Below are 8917 nucleotides of genomic sequence, written 5' to 3'. Positions count from 1 at the left end.
CAAGGGATGTAACTTTCACCAGAAGTAGTGCATCATTCTCCATAAATCTACCTTATGAAAAGCTTTAGAGACACAAAGTTAAAGCAAAGCAGACTTTTTCTTATAATTTATGTGTTTTAAATTATATACTAGTATAATCACTTTATTCCTTTTCTAATATCAGTGCCAGGCAATAAACTAGCTTTTGCAATAATATTGTTAAATCCACAAACATCAGCAATATTAGGAAGGAACATGTAACTTGGGGATTCTAAGGTTTGTTTGAACAAAACAGCCAAAAGGGTAAACTTTCAAAATGTCCTAATCTTGCTGGTTGTGGTGGTGCACACTTTTAATCCCAGTACTTGGGAGACAGAGGTAGGAGGATCACTGTGAGTTCAAGACCACCCTGAGACTACATAGTGAATTCCAGATCAGCCTGGGCTAGAGTGAGACTCTACCTCAAAAAACCAAAAATAGTGGCTTTGCTTAGGGTTTTCAGGAAACATGGAAGCTGCTACCCTAGCCGGAGTTGAAAGACTCCTGTGATCTCTGGACGTCTTCTGAGAGGAAAGGGGAGGATGTCACTGGAATCATCTTCCTCTTCGCTATCACCATCCTTCCCTTCTCCATTACCCTCAGTACCAGACAGTATTAGCAATTCTTCCCCTCCTCCCATGTCTTACATCACTACCCAGGAAATGAAATGTATTCATCACTGGTTTGCCAGTTGGTCAGGTCCCCAGCGTGAATGTTTTCTACAGGACCTGGTAGCTAAAGCAGTGCCAGGAAAACTACAGCCCCTGGTGGGTGGTCTAGAGCAGCTTAGTGTGTCTGGACCAAATCGACCACCTTGCATATTTGAGTGCCAGCTCCGTCTTTGGGATCAGTGCTGAACAAGAGTGCAATGAATTTGTCAGGCAGCTGGAGGTCAGTGAGCCAGACTTCGTGGCAAAGTTTTACCAAGCAGTGGCTGCTACAGCTGGAAAGGATTGATCAAGAAAGTAACCACAGCTAATTGAACCAAAGACATGACTGCAGTGAGAATACAATGGAGATGTGTTGCTTAAAGATTTAGGGGGTGGGCTGGAGAGATGGCTTAGCAGTTAAGCGCTTGCCTGTGAAGCCTAAGGACCCCGATTCGAGGCTCGGTTCCCCAGGTCCCACGTTAGCCAGATGCACAAGGGGGCGCACGCGTCTGGAGTTCGTTTGCAGAGGCTGGAAGCCCTGGCGCGCCCATTCTCTCTCTCTCTCCCCCTATCTGTCTTTCTCTCTGTGTCTGTCGCTCTCAAATAAATAAATAAAAATTTCTGGCTAACGTGGGACCTGGGGAACCGAGCCTCGAATCGGGGTCCTTAGGCTTCACAGGCAAGCGCTTAACCGCTAAGCCATCTCTCCAGCCCTAAAAATTTTTAAAAAAATTAAAAAAAAATATTTAGGGGGTGGCATGATCTGACTGAACTTGCTGATGAACACAGGCATCGTTTTTTCAGCATAACAATGGTATATCAGGTGGACTCCTTGTGTCAACATAAACCATGTAAGCAAATCCTGATTGTGTCAGGCACCTTCATTGCGTTTTTCCAAGGACTGTTGAAACTTCAAGAATTTGACCACTTTGCAACTATAATCAAAAGGAACCTACCCTTTATAACTGAAGCCTACTGTTGGCCTATGGAGGCTATAAATTAGAATTTTCCTTTCTCAGAAATAGGAGAGAACAATAAGAAGCATTTTTATATTTTATTGGATTCAGGTGGCTGGCTTAATCACCCTTATCGTACTCTAGCATGATTATGTGACATCCCAACTACTGGGTTTCCCAGTGAAGACTTAATAAAATTAAAGTAGATCAAAGAAAGAAGATAATTCTAGCCTTCAAACTGTTTTGATTCCAAAAGGCAATGAACATTAAATAAGTAAAAAAATATCAGGGACTGGGAAGATGGCTCAGTGGCTAAAGGCCTGCTGGCCTTGGTTCAGTTTGCTACCCACTCATGTAAAGCCAGATGGGCATTCATTTGCAAGAGAACCTGGTGTTCCCATACACACATACAAATAAGTAAAAATTATTTCTGTTTGTTTTTGGTTTTTTGAGGTAGGGTCTCAGGCTGACCGGGAATTCACTATGTATTCTCAGGGTGGCCTCAAAGTCACAGTGATCCTCCTACTTCTGCCTACTGAGTGCTGGGATTAAAGGAACATGTGATGTCTTTAGAACTGGTAGCAGATGCTCTTACTCTATTCCTGTAGTACTATAACAGTATGAAAGTGAGCGATACTTTGCAGATCAAGCAGTTTATTTTTTGTATCAAAATAAACAATGGAACCTCAAAAAAATAAAATAAAATAAAATAAGTAAAGGTGTGTGCTACCATGCCCAGCTTCAAATCTACTTAAAAAAAATAATAAATGTCTAAATCTCATTGCACTACCATGCTGTAACCAAAGGTAAATTAGGACCCTCCTGGCTAGCCCCCATACTGCTGGAGAGCCCTATGAGAGTTGGAGGACAATAGTCACCAACAAGAGGACTTCTGGTTAAGAAGGCAGCATAGGAATAACACCAACGCAGCCTAGGGTAGAAAAAGAAGAAAAAAAACCCAGCAAAATATACTCTTCTACTAAAAAGGAAGGTGTATAAGAAACTACCAATGATAGCAGAGAAGTACAAGAGATCCAGAGCATTGGAAGCCAAAACAGGCAGGCAGAAATAGCTCCAGCACCAGTGACATGAGGTCCACAGGGCCACAGCTGCAAGGCTTGTCTTGAGCCACATGAAAAACCAGGTGAGGGGATTTTCCACTCACAACAGAGCTCCTCACAAACTCAAGGAATGTGAAGGGAAGACCAATGGAGGAGCACGTCACAAGGTAGAGGATCATGTGGACCAGCAGGAGAACTACAGCCACCATCCACAGCTTCCCCTCCCCCACCACAAGTGCAAGCACCAGAAAGCACCAGGGACCTAAGGAAAGGAATTCACAGCAGCCACCACCAGTGACCAAAGCAGTGATCCAGTGACCCAGCCAGCCTACTTGAACCCACAGCACACCAAAGAGGAACCCAAGCAGGAGTGCAGCATAACTGAGACCAAAATCATCCCAAAAGGTAACTGGGATTACACCAGGTCAGTACCCATCAAATAAGCCTGGTATATAGGCCTGAATCAGAAGTGCTAATTTTTTCCATATCAGGACCAATTATAAGTTAAATCTGATAGATGGTTGAATTGGCCACTCTTTTTTTTTTTAATATTTATTTATTTATTTGAGAGTGACAGACACAGAGAGACAGATAGAGGGAGAGAGAGGGAATGGGCGCGCCAGGGCTTCCAGCCTCTGCAAACGAACTCCAGATGCGTGCGCCCCCTTGTGCATCTGGCTAACGTGGGACCTGGGGAACCGAGCCTCGAACCGGGGTCCTTAGGCTTTACAGGCAAGTGCTTAACTGCTAAGCCATCTCTCCAGCCCAAATTGGCCATTCTTAAATAAGCTATATTTTGGGCTTGTTATTTTTTGCTTCCTGATATATAATGGCTTTGTTTCCTCTTCTGTTTTTCATTAGGGAAGAGTCTCACTTGCTCACAAGCTTACTTGGAACCCTCAACAGGCCAGAAATCTTAACCTCCAAGTTGACAAGATTAAGGGTGTGGGTCAACACACACCCGAAGGGACCATAGCTTTGTTAGAGGATCTGGTTGTCATAATACTTATTCTTGCATACTTTGTGCTCTTTTTCATTGAATGAGTACATTGTATAGTTAAATTTTAGAATTTGCCTGTATATTGTTCCACTCAGCCTACATGAATGCTTTCATAGCAGGCAAACCCAACATCAAGGGTCACTTTTGTGGATACTCATAGATATACAGTCTTAAAGAGCCATATCAAGCACTGTAAGCTCCTACCCTGAAGATATATGACATCAGATTGATTGATACATCTAGTAATACTGCAGCTAACTAGAAAATTCAAACATTAATTTAATCCAATATGCAAAAATATGTACATTATAATATAAGAAAAACCAAAAATCAAGACAACATAAATCCACCAAAAAGTATTAAGGCATCAGACATGACTTCCAGTGAGAATGAGATAGAGGAAATGCCTGAGAAAGATTTCAAAAGAATGATCAGCCGGGCGTGGTGGCGCACGCCTTTAATCCCAGCACTCGGGAGGCAGAGGTAGGAGGATCGCCGTGAGTTCAAGGCCACCCTGAGACTACAGAGTTAATTCCAGGTCAGCCTGGACCAGAGTGAGACCCTACCTTGAAAAACCAAAAAAAAGAAAAAAAAAAAAGAATGATCATAAATATGCTCAAAGAAGTCAAAGAGGAAATCCAAGGAATGAAAGGGAAATCAAAGGATCAAAGAAGACGCAGGACACCAATTTAATGAAATAAAGAGGTCAACACAAGATATAAATTAGGAAATAGAAACAATAATAATTAAAAAACAGTCAGAATTACTAGCAATGAAGAACCCAGTCAATGAAATAAAAAAACTCTGTAGAAAATCTCACCAGTAGAATGGGGGCCCCCAAATTCATCAAACAAATGCTATTAGAACTAAGGTCACAGATAACACCAAAGAAAGTGGTAGTGGGTGACATTAACACCCCACTCTCATCAATTGACAGGTCATCCCAGGAAAAAATAAACAGAGAGGCATCTGGACTAAATAAGGTCATAGAAGGAATGGACCTAACAGATATCTACAGGACATTTCATCCAAATGCTACAGAATATACATTCTTTTCAGCAGCACATGGAACATTCTCTAAAATAGACCATATATTAGGACACAAAGCAAATGTTAACAAATACAGGAAAATTGAAATAATTCCTTGCATTCTATCTGACCACAATGGAATCAAACTACATATCAGTAGCAAGAAAGGTTATAGAGCATATACAAAATCATGGAAATAAACAACACACTACTAAATGATTGATGGGTCAATGAAGAAATGAAGAAGGAAATCAAAAAATTTATGCAGTCAACCTATAATGAGAACACAACATACCAAAATCTCTGGGACACAATGAAGGCAGTCCTAAGAGGTAAATTTATAGTTTTAAGTGCCTATATTAAGAAATTAGAAAAGTTGCAAGTAAACAACCTAATGCTTCACCTTAAAGCCTTGGAAAAAGAAGAGCAAGGTAAACCAAAAATCAGTAGATGGGAAGAAATAATAAAGATTAGGGCAGAAATTAATGAAATAGAAACAGAAAAATTAATGAAAAAAGAGTTGGTTCTTTGAAAGGATAAAAAGATTGATAAACCCTTAGCAAATCTGACCAAAAGAAAGAGAGAAGAGGCACAAATTAGAGATGAAAAAGACAACATCACAACAGATACCAGGGGAACTCAAAAAATCATAGGGACATACTATAAAAACATACACACTACTAAGTATAAAAATCTAAAAGAAATGGATGATTTTCTTGATTTATATGACCTATCTAAATTAAATCAAGATGAGATTAATATAACTTAAATAGACTTATAACAAATATGGAGATCCAAGCAGTTTTCAAAACTCTCCCAACTAAAAACAGCCCAGGCCCAGATGGATTCACTGCTGAATTTTACCAGACCTTCAGGGAAGAACTAATACCATGCTTCTTAAGCTTTTCCATAAAATAGAAAAAGAAGGAATCCTACCAAATTCCTTCTATGAAGGCAGAATTACCCTGCTACCAAAACCAGGCAAAGATAGAACAAAAAAAGGAAATTACAGACCAATCTCCCTCATGAACGTAGATGCAAAAATTCTCAACAAAATATTGGCAAATAGAATACAAGAATATATCAGAAAGATCATTCACCCTGACCAAGTAGGCTTAATACCAGAGATGCAGGGATGGTTCAACATAAGCAAATCAATAAATGTAATACATTATATAAATGGACTAAAGGACAAAAATCACATGATCATCTCATTAGACACAGAGAAAGCATTTGACAAAATCCAACATCCCTTCATGATAAAAGTATTACAGAGACTGGGAATGGAAGGAACATATCTCAATATAATAAAGGCTATTTAGGACAACCCTACAGCCAACATATTACTAAATGGGAAAAAACCTGGAAGCTTTTCCACTAAAATCAGGAACAAGACAACGGTGTCCACTGTCCTCACTTTTATTTAATATAGTACTGGAAGAGTTAGCCGTAGCAATAAGGCAAGAGACACATATAAAAGGGATGCAAATTGGAAAGGAAGAGATCAAGTTACCATTATTTGCAGATGACATGATTCTGTACGTAAGGGACCCTAAATACTCTGCCAGCAAACTGTTAGAACTAATAAACACCTATAGCCATATATCAGGATACAACATAAACACACAGAAATCAGTAGCCTTCTGATATGCTAACAACAAACACACAGAGGATGAAATCAGTCATTCCCATCCACAATTGCATCAAAAAACATAAAGTACCCTTGGACACCCTTGTCTTGTTCCTGATTTTAGTGGAAAAGCTTCCAGTTTTTCCCCATTTAGTAATATGTGGGTTGTAGGGTTGTCCTAAATAGCCTTGGATCTCCATACTTGTTATAAGTCTATTTAAGCCCTTCTGGCTTTTAAGGTTTGTGTGGAAGTAATCTGCTGTAATCCTAATAGGCTTGCCATTGTAGGTAACTTGATTTTTCTCTCTGACTGCTTTCAATATTTTTTCTTCAGTTTGTGTGTTTGGTAGTTTTGTTATAATATGGTGAAGAGAGTGAGTTCTTTCCAGGTTTTGTCTGGGGATTCCTGTATATGCATTGTCAGAAAAGAATATATATTGTCCTTCATTTGGATGAAATGCCCTGTATATATCTGTTAGGTCCATTTGTTCTATGATCTCACTTAATCCAGATGCCTCTGTTTAATTTTTACTGGGATGACCTGTCGATTGATGAGAGTGGGGTGTTGAAGACACTCACCACAACTTTGTTCGGTGTTATCTGTGACCTTTGTTTTTATAGCATTTGTTTGATGAAGTTGGGAGCACCCATGTTAAGTGGATATATGTTTAGGATTGTAATGTTCTCCTGTTGGAGTGTGCCTTTAATCAATATAAAGTGACCTTCCTTATCTTTCCAAACTAATGTTGGACTGAAGTCTACCTTGTCACATATTAGGAGAGCAACCCCTGCTTGTTTTGTAGGCCCATTTGCTTGAAACACCATTTTCCAACCTTTCTCCCTATCTTATAGTGTCTATCCTTTGTAGAAAGGTTAGCTTCTTGGAGGCAACAAATTGAAGGATCCTGCTTTTTAATCCAGTCTGCAAACCTTTGTCTTTTAGTTGGAGCATTGAGGCCGTTGATATTAAGAGATATTGTTGAAAGGTGTGTATTTATTTTTGCCATTTTTTTGTAGTTCTTCTTGCTTTACCTTTGGTCTCTTGTATTAACTAGTATTTGGATATGGTTTGTTTTTTTTAGGCTCCTTATATATATGCCTTTCTTTCTCTTCAGCATGGAGGATTCTTGCAAGTATTTTCTACAAAACTCGTTTTGCCTCCAAATATTCCTTTAGCCTGCTTTTGTTGTGGAAAGTTCTTATTTCTCTATTTGAATGGATAGCTTTGCAGGATAACATATCCTTGGTTGACAGTTGTTATCTTTCAGAACTTGGAATACATCATTCCAAGCCCTTCTGGCTTTTAATGTTTGTGTTGTGTAATCTGCTGTGATCCTGATAGACTGCCTTTGTAGGTAACTTGACTTTCTCTCTAACTGCTTTCAATATATTTTTTTTGGGTTGTATGTTTGGTAGTTTAATTATAATATAGTAAGGAGAACTTCTTTTCAGGTGTTGTCTGGTTGGTGTTCTAAGGGCTTCCCGTATCTGCATTGCCATCTCTTTCCGAATTTGGGGAAATTTTTCTTCTTTGATTTTGTTGAAAAAGCCTTTGCCTTTGGAGTGAAGTTCTTCTCCTTCTACTATGACCTGAATTGTTATATTTGATCTTTTCATAGTGTCCCAAATATCTTGAAATTCCCATTCATACTTTCCTATTAGTTAGCCTTTCTCTTTGTTAGACTGTATTAGATCTGCCACCTGGTGTTCTAGTTTAGAGATTCTGTCCTCTCCTTCATCCATTCTACTGGTGAGATTTTCTACCGAGTTTTACATTTCATTAACTGTGATTTTCATTGCTAGTAATTCTGACTGGTTTTTCTTTATTATTTCTATTTCCTTATTTATGTTTAGCATTGACCCAGTGTCATGACTCACTGACAAGACCAGAGAGTTCAGATAGACCAACACATCTCAACTGGCGCTTTGGTGTTGCTTATGTCAGGCATTGCCAGAACTCATGAAGGTTGGCATATCTGTCCTCTCATTCACACAGGTGAGAAGCCAAGTGTCTCCTGGGAGATTTTCTGATTCTTTTGAATCTTAGCAGAATAAACTTACTTGTTGTGAAGACATTTGGGTAGTACAGGAGCACATATAGAATGTCACACAAGGGGGGAAAAGGTCTGTTATTTGACTTCGTTGTCACTCATGGGCACATTGGGATACCAACCACTGATTTGGTATATGGTGGAGATTTAGTTGCTAATCCCATGACTTGGGTCAAAAGAACAAAAAAAGATCTTAATAACAGAAATCAATAAACTGAATGAAGTTTAAAAAAATCCGGAGCTAACATCTAGCATCTTAGTACATGATAGCCAGCTTAGCTGTTAGGAGGCCTGGAACAGATCCCTTCTACAGAAGGTTAATCAATGCTTCTACTGATATACCACCCCCCCCCCCGCCAGTGTTCAGCCATGTTATTGGATGATTGTTCAGATCAACCAGAAAATCCTCTCTTGCTTATGAATGAAATGAGCCATTTCATATATGCACCATGTCATAACCTAACCCCACACACTTTAACTCATATATGTTCTTCCAAAAGTATCCAGAAGAGTCAAAATACT

The 8917-nt window shown here is 39.3% G+C and overlaps 1 pseudogene; it reads left to right on the top strand.

The window, feature by feature from the left end:
* Positions 1 to 536: 536 nt before the first annotated feature.
* LOC101614804 lies at positions 537 to 999 on the top strand (annotated as a pseudogene).
* Positions 1000 to 8917: the final 7918 nt, after the last annotated feature.

Source organism: Jaculus jaculus, chromosome 1, assembly GCF_020740685.1.
Source record: "Jaculus jaculus isolate mJacJac1 chromosome 1, mJacJac1.mat.Y.cur, whole genome shotgun sequence".
Classification (NCBI taxonomy): Eukaryota; Metazoa; Chordata; class Mammalia; order Rodentia; family Dipodidae; genus Jaculus; species Jaculus jaculus.
This window is presented reverse-complemented; position numbering and strand designations above follow the sequence as displayed.